Here is a 16326-nt window from a genome sequence, read left to right on the forward strand (position 1 = left end):
AGTTAGTTTGAAAAAAGAGACTCCTGTACACTACTAAGACATTAATTGAATCAGTAGATTAGATTGAAGGTTTTTGCTCAGTTTTGTGCTTATATCTGTCAGTATTTGTTGTTTTATATTAAAATCTTTTCTAGGGTGTGTATAATTTATTGTATGTCATGTATATTTTCTATTATATTTTCATAGTTTGTCTCATTCATATAGAGTGACATTTTCTACAATACAATACAATAAAAAGAGTGTTAAAACTAAAGATTTGGTCCCTGCAGACCTCCTTCAGAGAGGAAGTGGTGTAAATGGATACTGTATTATGATTGGAAAGTTACTGTATGGCTCAATTTTCTTATTTTCCTCTCCTGGAAACAAAAAATCACAACCATTTTCCATTAAACTTACAAGATATTATTGTTTCTTGAGTTTCTTATGCACGGTTAACATTAGGAGGAGACATGGCTGTAAAAATATATTCCTGCACTGTCTTTTCCCCCTGTCTGTTATGTCTCTTTTGTTCACCTAATTTAATTCTATTACTTTTATAAACTACCTCAATAACAGTCCAACTCTGTGTACCCTGACTGTATTTCATAGCTCTGTGCCCTTTACCCCTGTCTCAGTATGTCCCTAACCCCTGCTGGTGCTTACATAAGAGGCCAATAAATAAAATAGAAACACAATACTCTACTCTCACCATGGGATCCTCAAACACTCACACATGACACTGGCCCAGAGACTGCAGTGAGGGTCTTAGCAGGAACATTTTCCCTTACGCAGAAGCAGGTGTGCATTATTCACACAAACACCACTGTAACAATTCAATATGATTTTTTTCCCTCCCGACCTTAACGATTTGGGTCAGCCTGTTCCTCCAAAGGACCAGGGCTTAATCTGTAAACAACGGGTTACCTTCAACTGTGAGCTGCTCTGCGCACAGATTACACTTGAGCTTTTTCAAAAACAGACACACAAAAAAAAAGAACACAAGCAAGGTGACCCTCTGTGGCACAGCTTCTCCAGAGCCAGGAACACTCTTCTACCTCATTAAACATAAAAAGTAGTTTGTCCTCCAAATGCACCATTAATAACTGCATCATTATCTACAGTATCTACTATGTGCTATCTATCTATCCTGGTGTTAAATTTCGTGTGCTAATTTCATTCCATTAAAATGCATGAATATAAAAACTGGTTTGGTTTCCCAGACTGTGAACTCACATGTAAGTAAGAAATGGTAATTATAGGCCTGATGTCCTTTTAAAAGGTTTGACCTGAGTTCAACGGTGCATATGTACAACACTTTCTGAGTCCAGGTTCAAGCAGACCCACGCATGTAATTGCTCACGGTGGTTGAAAGTCACCAAGTAATCAACTATATGTAAAAGTAAGTAAGTAAAAATTCAGAGATATGTACTGTTTCCATTTTAAGTTACTTCATATTTCTGCTCCACTATGCTTCAGCTACAGATATTGTGCTTTTGACCCCACTACATGTAGGCTAGTTGCACACATGCACACGCATATGCCACATATATATATATTATAATTCTGTGTGCACAGTTTACATAACCGTGGACCTGAGAGCTCACTGTTTACAGACATTGTAAAAGAATCTGAATACTTCTTACATCCCTGGTTGCTCGGTGAGGAACGAAAGGATGTGTGATTTCACACAGAGTAGACAATAATGTGACACACTTTCTGACCCAAGAGTCATACCTACATCTTGTGTACACAGCTTGACGTGAGGGATATCATGGGACATTGGGTTTGGCATGAAAGGGTCCCAAATGGGTCAGCTCACTGTTGGCAATACATGAGTTATGGGCTGTGAAAGGAAAGACAAACATGTTCCACTTTGCAATAAGCCGTGCAGTAATATCATTATATAGTTATTGGCCTGGAGGATCTTCAGCCTTCCTTTAAAGGGTAGGAGGTCAAAAAGTGTCTGATTACAAAGGCCTGATTAACCCCTTAACATACCAGTTTTCCCCTTTTTTCCTCTTAAGCAGTTTTCAGGTTGTTAAAAATGATCCTATTTCACACTGTCTGACAGTATTGTATATATTCTGTATCAGCTTGTACCAACTGCTTATTTAAGCTATATAATTTTACAGTGAGTGAATTCAAACCCAGGACTCCATGTTTATTATCCTGCAGATAGAAATATTATAGCTGTCTTGTATACGTATCATTTTATGTATGTTTTCCCAAATTCTACCACTATAATTGATATTTTTGGAACCTTTGGATGGGATCTCTACAATAAAGTTGTATGGGTTTGAACAGTGTTTGGTTGCTGCTTTCAAGAGCACCCTGCAGTATTATAATGTCACTCTCTGGAACAAGTTAGACAGGCCTACGAGGGAACAAATGTTAACTGAAATATGCACACTAGTACACACACCAACAGACTCCATCTGTTGCTACTGTTTCATGCATTTTAATGGTTTGTTTTTATTTTGCATATCAATGAAAAGCAGCATCGATACCAAGGGCCTTAATCTGATGAAAGTGAAATTGGTTTGCAATGTTTGTTCACTGGCTAGTTTGCTGACTGGGCCGTGGGCAGGTCACTGGGGTTTAAGGGGTTTATATGAGAAAGCAGAGGATCCACACAAACAGTATATGCCTCTTAGACACAGGGAGAAGGGGTAAGAATTAAAAAATGGCTTCAGAAGAGAGGAGATGAGTGTTGTGGCACAGAGCGGAGGATGGGAAAAAGGTGCTGAGGTCAGGTGTGGGCCGAGAGCTTGCCCAGTCTCCCCGGGCCTGTGGTATTTCAGAACCCAGTGCGACTCACAGCACATTACTTCTGACCTTCAGTTATCTAACTAGCCTGCCAGCAGCAAGCCGAGCAAACTCTCTCTCCCTCTCTCTGTCTGTCTGTCTCTCTTTTCCATCCTATTTGTCCGTCGTCTACCCCCTGTCTCACCACCCCGTTAAATAAGCCAAAACTTTTAGCTAGGGTAATCTTTGGATTTGCAGAAACTTTGGTTGAGTGATCAGTTTAATTGATACCTGACTAAACTTGCTTTCTGTTGCAGCTGAACTGGTTCATTGACATTCTCGTATTTAGTCCTTGATGTCAGAGCAACACTGAAACACGTCTCACTACATCTGAAATAGTTTGTTACACACTGCGTAAGTCAGCCTAGGTAAGAAGTTGTGAGCATTTAGTTTGATTGTTTCGATTTGATGCTACATTGACATAATGTTCCTCAATCCTCTGGAACAAAATTTGAAACTATAAAGTATTGTGACAGATTGTTTCGTCATCCCTGGTCATATAACACCACAAGGTAACCTTTATATCCCCTTTGGGACACTTTCATTTATGTGTCTGCTTTGATTAGTGGATGATTGATGATCTGGTCCCTGTTGTCTTTTATCTTCTCTGGAGCCTGCAGTTATGAAATTACCCTGCAGTGGACTGTTGAAAGTCCTGCTGCAGAGAGAGGGCTGGTTTCTGCTGAAGCTAACACCTTTTCCCTGCTCAAAACAGGTCCCCCGACAGAGTGGGAATTATAAAACCTGGTTATGATTTTAAGTATGTGCGGGAGAGTGTATGTGTGTGTACACCTTCCACCCATTCCCATCTGTAGTCTCCAGGTAACAGGGTAACAATACCTGTTTGCCTTCCATGTCCCTATTTGTATTTCCCTCCCTCAGAAGTCCCTCTATGTCTCCTGCAGCAGTGCACAATAAATGGTTCACTCAGTCAGCTGTTTCTATATACAAAAACATCCTCACATAATGTTTGCTAACTCTGGAATTTTCCTCTGTACATTTGTAAGGGGTGTTTCTGGTGTGCAGGCACTGTTCTCTTTACTGTTAATGTTTCGTAAACAACGTTAATGCTGTAGGCTGCGGGTTATGTAACGACCTATACTGTACAAAAGCAAAGAAAGCAGCTTTAGTCATGTTGGGAATGTACAGTGGCTTGTCTCATTGCAAATCCGAATTACCCTGGGGCCTGACTGTAACAGCCCTTTGGTCTTGTCATCGCTCCCTAAACTCTCCGTACTTCCTTTTCCTTCTTTCCTTCCTTCATTCTCTGTGGTTTTCTGGAACTTTTTACCCATCTCTCCTAATCCGTACGCCCATTTGACACACTCCCCCCAACCTCTCGTTTGAGTAGGTAAATAGACTGGCAGGAACACCAGAGATCTCACCCATGTGTGTCAAATAGATGCATCCACTTGTCCATCTGCCCCTTTTCCGTGACTGCACATCATTATCACCATGGATACTTTCACAAATAGAGCATCAGTTGAACGAGAACACCCAGTGCATTAGTACGAAGCCAAAAGCACACACACACACTAATTTCATACCTGAAGTGAGGGGACAATAGTCTAGCTTGCTGTGTAGCCTCTTTTCAGGGCCCCTCACATGCTCAGTCTGACCCACTTTCAGGTGTCTTAACTGTAACATAGCAGATAAATGCAGACACAGAGGAAAATAGTTGGATGATTGAAGTATCTAAACTAGGTCAAGACTAAAGTAGAATTTGTGGAAAACAATCAAAGCTGTTCAGAGTACATTTTCTGTTATAAGTGAATGAACCCCAGAAATGAATGGACCGATAGCATCAGATTGCTGTTTCTTTCTGTTTCTCTGACAAATAACCTGTTTAATTTCTAACACTGCACTCAAAATGCACACAAAAGAATCTACTGTTTGTACAATGGTTATTACATTTCCATTGTTAATGTTAATTTGCTTTATATAATTTATTTGAAGATAGCAACCGCTGTAATGGTCCTAATAAACCCAGTTTGTTCCAAAAACAGCAGGCAGCTGAGCTGTAGATGGCTGCACTGGTAAAGCTTTAATCAGTTAAGAGGATTTATCTGTGAGGTTACATACCTTTGTGGAGGGATTTTCTCTTTCAACATAATATTAACAGTCACAGCTCAGCCCATTATGACACACACACACACACACACACACAAACATGCTGCAGATATTTCACTGGGAACAAAATGTATATTTCACATTACAGTACAGTGGTGGAATGTAACTAAGTACATTTACTCAAGTCCAAATTCGAATAATAGTCCTATTAAGTGGAGCCAAGCTCCCCCTGGCTCCCCTGTAGTTCGCACCCTGCTTCTTCTCCTCTACATTTCAGAGAGAAATGTTGGTTATGTCATTTCAACAAGGCAGGTTTACTTACTCTAGTGGTGAAGTTGAAGTTTGCAACCAACTCGCCTCACCCTCCCCTTCTAAGTGTGTAGGAGAAACGTACACACTTGGAACTGGCAAAAAAACGTGAAAGGTCCTTTCTGGAGCCAGTGTTTGGTTTGCCCGTCTGGATTACTGCAGAAATACAAATAAAAACAAATCTGTGAATATTATATCCCATTTCTGCCAATAGATCCTCCTAAATGTTGCACACTGAACCTTTAAGTAACATTTCTATTCATTGATTTACTTGCAAGTCAGGACCATGATCACATGGTATGGAGCTGAAATAGAATATACAGTAATAACAAAATGATAGAACATGGCGCATAGCTAAAGTACAACAAATGTTACTTAAACAAAGAACGTTCTCCAAAAAGGAATTTGTCATTACAGAGGTTGCAGATCCTCTGGTTTCTATCCAGCCCTTTTTATCTTACAATGACCTTAGGCATTCTTGAGTTGTTCACTCTAAAGTTACTAATAGCCTGCCTGTACTTTTGGTTTTCATACAACAAATACTTTTCCAGTTTAAGCTCTTGTTTAAATTCTACATAAACAGAACATGACATCATACTTCTGAGATCACTTTTGCATGAACTGGTCTTTCAGCCTCTGTTCAAAAGTTAGTTTCAAGCAGTTAATACGGGACACAGGACTTGTAACAGAGCTTTTGGTCTTTACAGTGTGGTATAAGGATCTGAATACTTCTTAGATCAGTGCATAAGGAAAGGAGAAAAGCAGCAAAAATTCCTACATATACCACCACAGGAAAGGGGAGTGACTGACTGACTAAATTAACAAATGTCAGCAGGCTCTGTTGCATGCAGGGAGGTCTAGTCTCTGTCTTAGTGAGGAATTCCCTGAAGGGGAAGAGCATTGCATTCTGTTGAGGACTCAGATTCCATCCTAGAGCCCGAAGACTTCCTCACACTCCCTAAACTTAAACCCACTGAACTAAACCTACTGCCTCATTCACTGCACAGTCATTTCTGTGTGAAGGTCTTCAGAAAATAGGTCACTCGTGTGTTTATTCTTCCATTTATGGCTGTTAGGAGCATTGGTAATACAATACAGTGGCTAATCTATGGTCTATGGCCTGCTGTTTTTAATTCCATTTGTCCTCATATCCCTCTTATATCAACTGCTTTGATTTCCTCTTTAATTATTGACCCTTTCATGATAAAGACGACATGCTGCAGGCCACCGCCCCATGCAAACCCTTCATCTACGCTGTCAGCATGATGCAAATGGAAAGCTGTTAAAAATAGGCAGCTCCATTTAGGCGGTTTTAGTTCTTAGAAAAGATGTTATGAAATAGACAGCCCAACCATTCATCCCATTCATATCCAAGCCCCAAAGAGTCTTTCTTTTTCTTTTCTTCAATCTTTTATATGCTTCCTTTCCTCTCTCTAGATGATAAATCTTTTCTTTGCTCATCTCTCTGAAAAAACAGTTTTGTATGTTTCATGCTTGTCTTCTATTAGGTGTAACACACAGACAGTGCCATGTCACCTTGAGATTAAGAACCCAGCACCCCCCTTCTTTGGCCTGTTACCAGATTAATCAGATAGACCACATTCTTGTTGGCCATGACATGTCTCCTTGGCTGAAAACCCCCTTCCTCCCTCATGAAAACCTCTCATTAGTTTTTCCCTAGGCCTTTCTTTCTTTTCTTTTTCACTGCATTACTGTCTGGATTTCTTTTGTGTCAACCTGTCTGACAGGAGGTCTGTAATTCTGCTTCACTTTATTTCTCAGAATAACTCGCCTCTGCTGTTTCTTACGGTACACAGGCTAAATGTTCTCAAGTAGCGAGTCTGAGTAAAGCAGTGCTGTAATACACTACATAGGAACTCAGAGGAGAGAAGACAATTAGTCTCACAGATTTACTCTACATGTCACTGCCACACACACATACTGTATGTCTTGTTGTTTTATTATTGGTCTGATAAAGTTGAGTGTCTCCCCTGAAGATATATGGTTCACCATATTAGAAGAACAGTGGCTGTTGGCCACATAATGAGTATACTATTGCAGAATACATTTCCATCTTTTTGTCTTAACATTGTGTTCTGTTAAAACCATGTAGAGTAAGCAACCACTGACAGCTAAATCTCTGTGTATCAGCTGCCTCTCTCTATGGAGAGAGGATGGGGTGAAATCAGGCAATAAGAAAAACACATTGAAAGAAAAACAGTGCTGTTCATTTATCTGAAGAACTTTGAAGTGTTCAGCACATTTTTAGCAATGGCAGTTTTACAGCTGCAAACTCCTCTGTGTGGGGATTTAGGAATTAATCTCAATCTTGTCCAATTGCAGTGTTGCACCAATAAAACAATAAAGGTTCCATTGAAAATGTTTAACCTCATGAGCAGAGACAGAAAAAAAAAACAGACAAAGACGTACTTGTCGAAGTGAATCAAATGGACTATTCTTAGAATTACTTTAATTCCAGTAAAATAACCCAAGACACTCTTGCAGAGATAGACAGATAGTTCCAGGAATGTGCGTCACCACACAGGGTAGCATGGTCATTTATGCAATGAGCTCTAGAGTCACTGAGGGCAGTTACCATCACTACTAAATTTATTGCTTTAGGGTTATTTAGTTTCACACAAACAACATTTTGCTAGGATACAAGCAGTTCTGTCACTGAGGTGAGATAAGTGCTCAATATCTTGAACAAGGCAAAATCAATTATGAAATACTTGAAATACTACAGTTGATGACTTAGGATGTGCATGTTTTACCAATGATTACCAAGACATGCTCCAAAACTGGAAAATGTCTCCCCTGCATGACATTTGATACAGTAGGCCCTGGGAAATGGCCTGGGGCAATGCAAAGAGACCTTTGGATAAAGGCTAATTTTAGAAGAAACGACCAAACATGTCCAACAGGGATATTTCCAAATAGCCATCAAAATACATGATATTAAATGATAGTTTTAAGCCATATATATGAGAGTTTGTATGGTTACAGATTTGAGATATGCATCTTGTAATTTGTCAAATACAACCCAGTTATTTTTCTGTTTTATTGCGCTTTAAAAGAAGCACAACATAAATGCATGGATAGTTAGACATTGTACTTTAAGAAATGCGATGCTGTGCTGTCTGTTCTGATGCTGTTACATTATATAACTGACCTTTGAAGCCTTCAGTATACCTTCAGGACATCACTATAGGTTTGCATTGTGTTCAGTGCAGAGTATGTACTTGAATGCGTGTTTACTCTGTACGATTGTGTTTTGTGAGCTTGTGGCTCATACTGTTCTGTCTGTCATGTATGAAGCACGCTTCACTATATGTGAGTAACATGTGGGAGGTGTTCTGCTTGGTTGCACACATGAAACCTAAAGGGCAGAGCTGGCGAGGGCTTAGCAGCAGATGTTAGACCAATGCTGCACACTTTGGCTCTGCTTCCTTATCAGTAAGTAAGGCACGTTCATTAACTCACTCCCAGGGTGTCTACCTGTAAAGCCCCAACTCTCACAACAGAAAGCAAATCAACACACAGGTCAGACTCTTGTTTCTCTGCAATTCAACACTGAAGAAGAAGAAGCAAGCCTGGGTTTGTTGTTTCCTATACTGTTTCCTGTGTTTGACTCTTAGGTCCTTATTAGAACTCCAGAGAAAGAGTTCCCAGGACACACAAGACCCTGGTGCATCAACATGTTGATACATGTTAATATACCGGAAGGTCTGTATGCGTATATGAGTTGAATATAGTATGTTAAAGCACTATTGAATAGTCCATCTTCCATTTTATGTGTTAGGGTTATACTGTAAAAAAAACCATTTCTCTTCTTTCATTTGAATACCAATATTGGTGATAATTATCTGTGGGTTCTATACTCATGATTGAAATACAAATATTTAATGCTTGAACATCTCATACAAATATTTATCAAAGGTTATTGATAAATGCTTTTTATTCCATTGTTTGTCTAAATGTTACAACATATCTGTGGACATATGGACACAGGACAAAATTAAATTCTGTACTTTTCTTACTGAATGCAATGCTGAATAAATAAATATGTGGTCACAAATTTGCAAATGTTGCAGTGATCTAAATTATATGCTGTAGTTTTCCCACTTTCTCCTATTACTTTTTTAGATTTGCATCTTCTTTTTATAATGGCACTTTCCCATTTCTTTTCCGCATAAAATGTACCCATTAATCCTGTCTCCAGGCTACAGATGCTCCCCTGTCTCATGAAAGGGGATTATTACCAGGTAATATTTGAACATGTACAGTCTGTGAGAACAGTGCACACACAGAAGCAGTAGACTTGCTAACAAAGCCTCAGGCTATCACTCAGAGTGTGCTTGTTCACCTTTCAAATTTGATAGCAATATCAGCAAACATACCTTCCACAGAGTTTGACAATGCCATAAGTAGCTGAAAATCTTGGTGGGACATGTACTTATTGTCCTGAGATGTCAACGATCTCAGAAAGGAGGGCGTAGAGAGATAGAAAGAGAAAAAAAGAGAAGACAGAGGTTGTAATTAGTCTTATAATGAAACACTAACTCTCAAAGCAGCATCTTCTGCAAATTGCATGTGTACCTGAACGTGTAGCAAGTAATCATCATTCTGGTCTGGGGATTTGTCTCTGGTCTGTTTGTGCTTTCTGCATTAAACTCAGCTGCCACTCCACATCAGACACTTCTGTTGCTCTGCTCTCCTCTGCAGTTTTAAAAGGAACACAGCCCACAGAGTTCAGTTGCTCATGCATGACTAAGACCAGTTATGCAATTAAACAACAGCCATTGATTTCACCCTCATCTGTCCTGACAAAAGTTAATACACTGGATTCTGATTACCTAATCAAGTCTATTCTTTCTGTCACAGGAATGAACCGTATTCCTCTCCAACCCTGTTTCTTTGAAATTTGATTTATATAATACTAGCTTGGTACAAATTTGTTTTCAAGGAAACGTTATGCCACCCGGATTAGGTTTTTTTATCCACACAGTTAGAAAACCAGGATTTTCTGCTGGTTGCCTGCACGCCTGTGGTGATGAATCTAAGACAAGCCCCAACACACACACACACACACACACACACACAAGCATAAGAGGTGGTAGATTTCATTACATTCGGACAGTGGCAGGCTAGCTGTTTCCCCCTGTTTCCAGTCTTTATGCTAAGCTAAGCTAAGCTAACCTGGCTGTAGCCTTATATTGAATGGACAGATGTGTGAGTGCCATTGATCTTCTCATCTAACTTGGGGAGTAAGGGTATTCTCAAAATGTTGAAGTATGTCCTTTAAAGGACCAGTGTGTAGAGTTTAGCAGCTTGCATCAGTATTTGACAACCTGGAAATGAGAACTGGCTGTTAAGTGTGTAGGAGAAACTCTGGTGGCCGTGAAACTCACAAAAAATGCGAAGGCCCTGTCTACAGCCAGTGTTTGGTTTGTCTATTTTGGGCAACTGTAGAAACAAAAAAGGTTGGAGGTTCAACATGGCAGACTCCGTGGAAGGTAACTCACAGCATCTGTTGATGAAAACTGCTTTTTCTTAGGTAACGAAAACACAACAATTCCTATATTCAGGTGATTAAAACATACTTATGAATATGATATTCCATTTCTGCCAATAGATCCTCCTAAATGTTATACACTGGAGCTTTAATAAACAAATCTTTCTTGGAGACAACATTGTCTTATTTGTTTGTTGTTTTTTTAATAAAACCAACCTGACCAGAGCTGTATTGCAGGTGTGCATTAAGAGTTTACGTAGCTGTGGTCAAAAACCTGGCTTGTCACCATGGCCTTCTGTGGCACTGGAATCATATGAGAGCATACGGTCATCCGTTCATTACCACCTATAATTAGAACACATCTGTAACACATTTCCACATGCACACATACTCGTAGTAAACCCAGCATATTGATCAGTCTCATCGTTACTGGAGCATTTACGCAGTGATGTCACAGGAACTGTGTTCACTTAGACCTCCACTGTTATCTATCTTATGTAACCACAATGATACAATCCATCCATCCCAAATTCTGTCGTGCTCTTAAAAGGATTTTTTGGTGAACTCTGCACTGCTCAATCTTCAAATTTAATCCTTCCTGATAGAGGTTATGCAGGCTGCAAAAAAGTGTTCAGCGGATGCAAAGAAGAACCTTAATCCCATTTTATATTTTTTTAAATTATGCAATATATTCCTTAGAAGAGATGAACTGAACTGCAATGACCTATCCACCAAAAAACTCTGCTCTAACTTCTCATCCCACACAAGGGTGTACTGTCGAGCATGTAGTGCAGCTGGGAAAACACGTACGTACATAAACATACACACGCACACACACACACACACACACACACACACACACACACACACACACACACACACACACACACACAAGTCTCCAGATTACCCAATGAACACACACCTCAGTTGGCCCGAGAGCTGTAGCACTCCTTGGTACCGGATTACATGTTATTGCAAAACAAACCTGAGTTCAGTGTCCCCTGATAGAAGAAGGATGCAGTGCAGTCAACCTGCAACAACAGCCATGTGTTTTTCCACTTCCCTTCCTATCACACCACACCGTGGGAGTGCAGGTTAATGATTTATACTTTACACAGGCCAATTGGTAGACTGTCACTGACCTGCTTGTCGTGTGACTGGAAAATCCCATTTTCAAAACCATGCTATATAGTCACTGGTGAGGATGCCATATTGGCTTTCAAACCCTGGCATGTCTTGCAAGGATTCGTCACAGATAAGGACCCTCTGGATTTTTGCGGCAGGTGGCCGGTGATGTCAGCCCAAAGATGTGTAGATGGCCAATCCAAGCAGAGAGCTGTGAAACCCTTTTATCCAATAATTTGGAGGGGTGGGCAGATCGCAGTGACAGCTTGGCTTGGTCAGGCCAAGATTGGCCAGACAGGGCCCCCATTAGACCTGCCACTCTACTGATAGAACTGAACATTGTGTGCTTTTCTCCTGGTCTAGTGCTGCATCGATCCGCAGTGACAGACACACAGAGCCAATGCAGGGAGGCTAAGGAAGCGGGGCAATGAGAGCAGCTGCAGTGCTATTCACCGACTGCTGCCACATTCAAAAAACAGGCCCGATCCCAAGCTGGTAATCTTAATACTGTTGGCTGGCTGTGCAGCACCATCCACTCTGTAGTCCTCCTGAGTTCAGCTGATGGGAAACTGAGGAGGGATGGAGGCCAACACGCTGAGCAATTTGTGTGAGTTTCAGGTTCAGCTGTGATCAGTCTGTGATTAATGGAGAGTGCTGCTGTTCAGCACCTCTGACACACACTCAGAGAGAAGAGGCCAATCAATCCTATATGTGCCACTGGTGTGACCCAATGCAAGAAGAGAGGCTTGATGCTGCGGCTGTTTGGTATTGAGAGACGGAGTTCTGCTGAAAGTCAGCAAATGGAAATGTCTGAGAGGAGAGATAACAGGAAGGTTATTTAATTGTTAATTAAGTCACAGGTGGGAACAGCATCATGACCTCGCCTTGTATTAATATACACAAGCACAGACAGATACACTCTCTTACACACGCAAAAAAAAAAACACCAGTGTTTACATGCAAACTTACAATTAGTCATTCACTGACATAACACACATAGATAATTAACAGGGAGAACATCTGACCAACAACATTCACAAAACAGACTGAGGGAGACAAAAGCAGGAGTTATGAAACATGTTCAGACAGCAGAATGCTGATAATGATGACACAGGATGTCCTCGATCTTATTTGAAACCCAAATATTATGAGAAATAAGACCTTGTAGACAGTAAAAAGAGAGTGATAGGACTACTACTGTGGTAATATTACCACACATCTAGATAGCAGATATCATACACAGCATTTTAAATTGCAGCTCTGTGATATCTATCAATCTATCTCTCACTCTCTCCACTATAATGCTGTGGACGGTGTTGGTGTAATTATCAGTTTTATGGTCTCTTTCAGACATTGAACAGTGAGCTTCTTCAGGATTTGTGGCAGGAATACAGGGCAACTTCTGACCTTGTTTTTTTTTTTTTATCTTTATGGTTTTATTGCCGTAAGAACAAAAATTTCCATTCAAGTGTGACATCAAACATTTTCGGAAATGACTGACCAAAAACTATAAGATTTGTTGTTCAAATGAACCTTGGTTCAGATTTGTTATCTATTAAGACATTTAGGTAGTTCAGGTTTTTTTCAATCCTTTACAAGAGGGCAAAGTCCTGCTTGAGAAAATGGAAGTTTTTTTTCCTCTTAATACCTGTCCTTGAGAAGACTGTGTGTAAGGTTTACCACAATGTGTAATTGTAGGTAACATTTAAAGACTAGTTAACTGCAAGCAACATACCGTAAGGTTATTATTTCAGTTGTCTAAATGTGTGCCAAGCTTCTCTGGACTAACTGAGTTGATTGAATATCTAAATTTACACCCGATTAATTCATTGTTACGCCATCCAAAAACACCCTGCCAAGATCTAAAAAAAACAGGCCTGGACAGTGAGTTTGACAACATGTTTGTTATCTGAACCTGTTTCAGTAGTTTTTAAATGTGTACAAAAAAGTTTCTGTTAGTCCTGTTAAAAACCTCCAGATTCCAAAGCGTCTGATCCTCTTACATCACCACCAAACACCCAGTTTTATCTCTGACCCCATACAAACAAATTCAATCACATCAAACACACGACACACACAATACACACAATATCCCTGCCAGATCACTAAATAATTTCACTGCAGAACATCCAGAGAATTGTCTGTTTTATTTTTTGTCTGATGGCAAAGAACAGGCAAAACAGGTTATATCACATCATAGACATAGACATCATAGTCACATCATGGCTTATACCCCAAACACACACGCACAGAGAGAGCCCTGTAGGTCTTAGGATGTGCCACTCGCAGATGGTGAGAGGAAGGCAAAGCAAAGGCAGATGGTCCTCTCCTCTCCTCTCCTCTCCTCTCCTCTCCTCTCCTCTCCTCCCTCTCCTCTCCCGTCCTCTGGAGGAAGACTTGATGCTGCTCTAATATCTTTGCATTAATGTGTACAACTGATAGGCCTGTAAACATTGCGCACTATCCACAGAAACGCTGTCTGTCAGCCTAAAGAGAGAAAAAAAGGCTAATTCCAGGCCAGTAGCGGTGGCACTGTTGTGCATTACATAACAATATTGTCACGCCCCACTAACACTCAACCCTTGGAATAAATCATTCAAATAGCTGAATGTGATCCCATCTCTCCTGCACACAGACATATTAGCCATGCAGGAGTGTGTGCAGATTTTGTTTCTTTATACACTAATCATGGCCTTACCTTTGAGCAGTGGTACGTGGACATTCTCGGTGGTGACGCAGGAAGAGAGGAAGATCCTGGAAGAGAAAGTTACATGAGACAGCCTGTTCACTCTGAGTTAATGGTTACAATGAAGAGGCCTTCTGGAAAATTTCAGGCAAAGACCAGAGAGGTTTAGGAATGAATCAACTGTACATTTTTAGGAGTAGGCAGAAAGACTATCTTGGCATTTCAAGATAATTCTGTTATCACCTGTTCTGTAGATCAAACCGCAGAAGGATGTCGTTATGTAAACATGTTAGCCCCCTGCACTGGAGACACAATCACTGTGGGGAAAGTGTGCCAACACTTTCTCTGTGTAGGCCTCTTTCACAACACTGTGAAATGCCTGAGTTGCGTGATATCTGATGTGAACAGGGTGTCCATGGATAACGCAGCTCCTAAGGGTCAAATGGCCACTGATATTAACAGGGGTGCAAGAATTCATGCCCTGTCTTGATCCATTCTGCACCTTGGCTTCAGGTTAAGTAAGACAGCTTTATAACAGCAGAGACTACATGGAAAACAGCAGAAGCATCAGAGATTGGTCAGTCCGACTGCCATATTGCTTCTGCAAGTTGTGTTATATAATTGTCTCTTACGGTACTCATTCAGGGTAATCAGTGATTAAGTAATTCATGGTGATCATCAACGAGTCTAGAATTGCCCATTCAGGCTAACCTTTGCGTGTAAGTTACAGTCGATTCGTACAGTGGCAAAACACAAACACACAGATTTATACTGCAGGCAAAAATAAGAAAGCAGTCAGGGGGAAAGAAGAAAAATATAGGCAAACACAAAACCCACAGCTTTGCCCTCATTTCTTCATACGTCCATTCAGATATTTTGATAACACACAGTTGGTCCAGACCCTGCAGCAGTCTGGTTTAAATATCAAACAAACACAAGCACACATTTCCTTATGGTCCAAACAGACCAGTCTACTGAGAAACCAGCAACCTGCCTTATAACAAGCAGATCAAGACGGAGAAAGGAGTCCTGCCAGCAGGACCAGTCTCGCAGGCAGAGAGTGGCAGACACCATGTGAGAAGAGGGAGATGTAAGACAGCAGATATGGATTTCAGGATGGAAAGATTAGTGCATTTCTGGGGCAGGAGGAAAACAGACAGCCATCGTTCTCCAGAGAGCTCTGCACCGACTCTTCTCTGGAATTTGTTGAATCAAAACTTCATAAACCCCCCACTGATACAGACCATTACAGTGAGCAATAAAACACAAAAGCTCCCCTTCAGAGGATGAACAGCAAACACATAAAAGTGCCTTCTTGTACTGACATATATTGTATGTTCTGTTCTTTGCAAAACATTGATCTGACGCCTGTCAAGAGCTTATGAAAATACATGAACAACAATACAGTATCTGTGTGTGTTGTATTGTGACAAGCCCTTCCTTGTTTATAAATATAAGCGTGTATTTTTCATTTAACTCAAATGTGTTTTCTAATCCCAAAAAATGCAGAACATTCACAACCCATTAGGATTTAATCTTTTGATTTAAGCCGACAGATAAAACTCATGAATGACCAAAACTGGATTTGCAAAGGTCTCACCCAGACGCAGGAACATATTTCAGTCCAGGCTACAAAGGATTAGTTCTTTTTCTGCTTAGACTGGATCAAAACATGAAGAAATAAAATGTATGAGTGAGGGGGAAAAAAATAGAAAGAAGAGTAAGAAAGTAGCAGTGAAAGTGAGACAGAGAGAAGTGGTGGCAGTGGACTCTACTGGTAGTTGGTCTGACACACTGACAGGCCATGCCATGCACAGAGCAGTCTCCTCCCCTCTCC

General features: G+C 40.5%; 1 long non-coding RNA gene across 2 annotated transcripts; it reads right to left on the minus strand.

Annotated features, from left to right (window-relative positions):
* Positions 1 to 13931: 13931 nt before the first annotated feature.
* On the minus strand, positions 13932 to 16318 carry LOC127351468 (uncharacterized). 2 transcript variants are annotated; one of them, XR_007880901.1, is made up of 3 exons: positions 16090 to 16318; positions 14502 to 14557; positions 13932 to 14290 (listed from the first exon to the last, which is right to left on the minus strand). It is a non-coding gene; the product is annotated as an uncharacterized LOC127351468 (long non-coding RNA). The 2 variants fall into 2 exon arrangements; XR_007880902.1 differs by lacking the exon at positions 16090 to 16318 and adding an exon at positions 14733 to 14978.
* Positions 16319 to 16326: the final 8 nt, after the last annotated feature.

Source organism: Dicentrarchus labrax, unplaced genomic scaffold, assembly GCF_905237075.1.
Source record: "Dicentrarchus labrax unplaced genomic scaffold, dlabrax2021, whole genome shotgun sequence".
Lineage (NCBI taxonomy): Eukaryota > Metazoa > Chordata > Actinopteri > Moronidae > Dicentrarchus > Dicentrarchus labrax.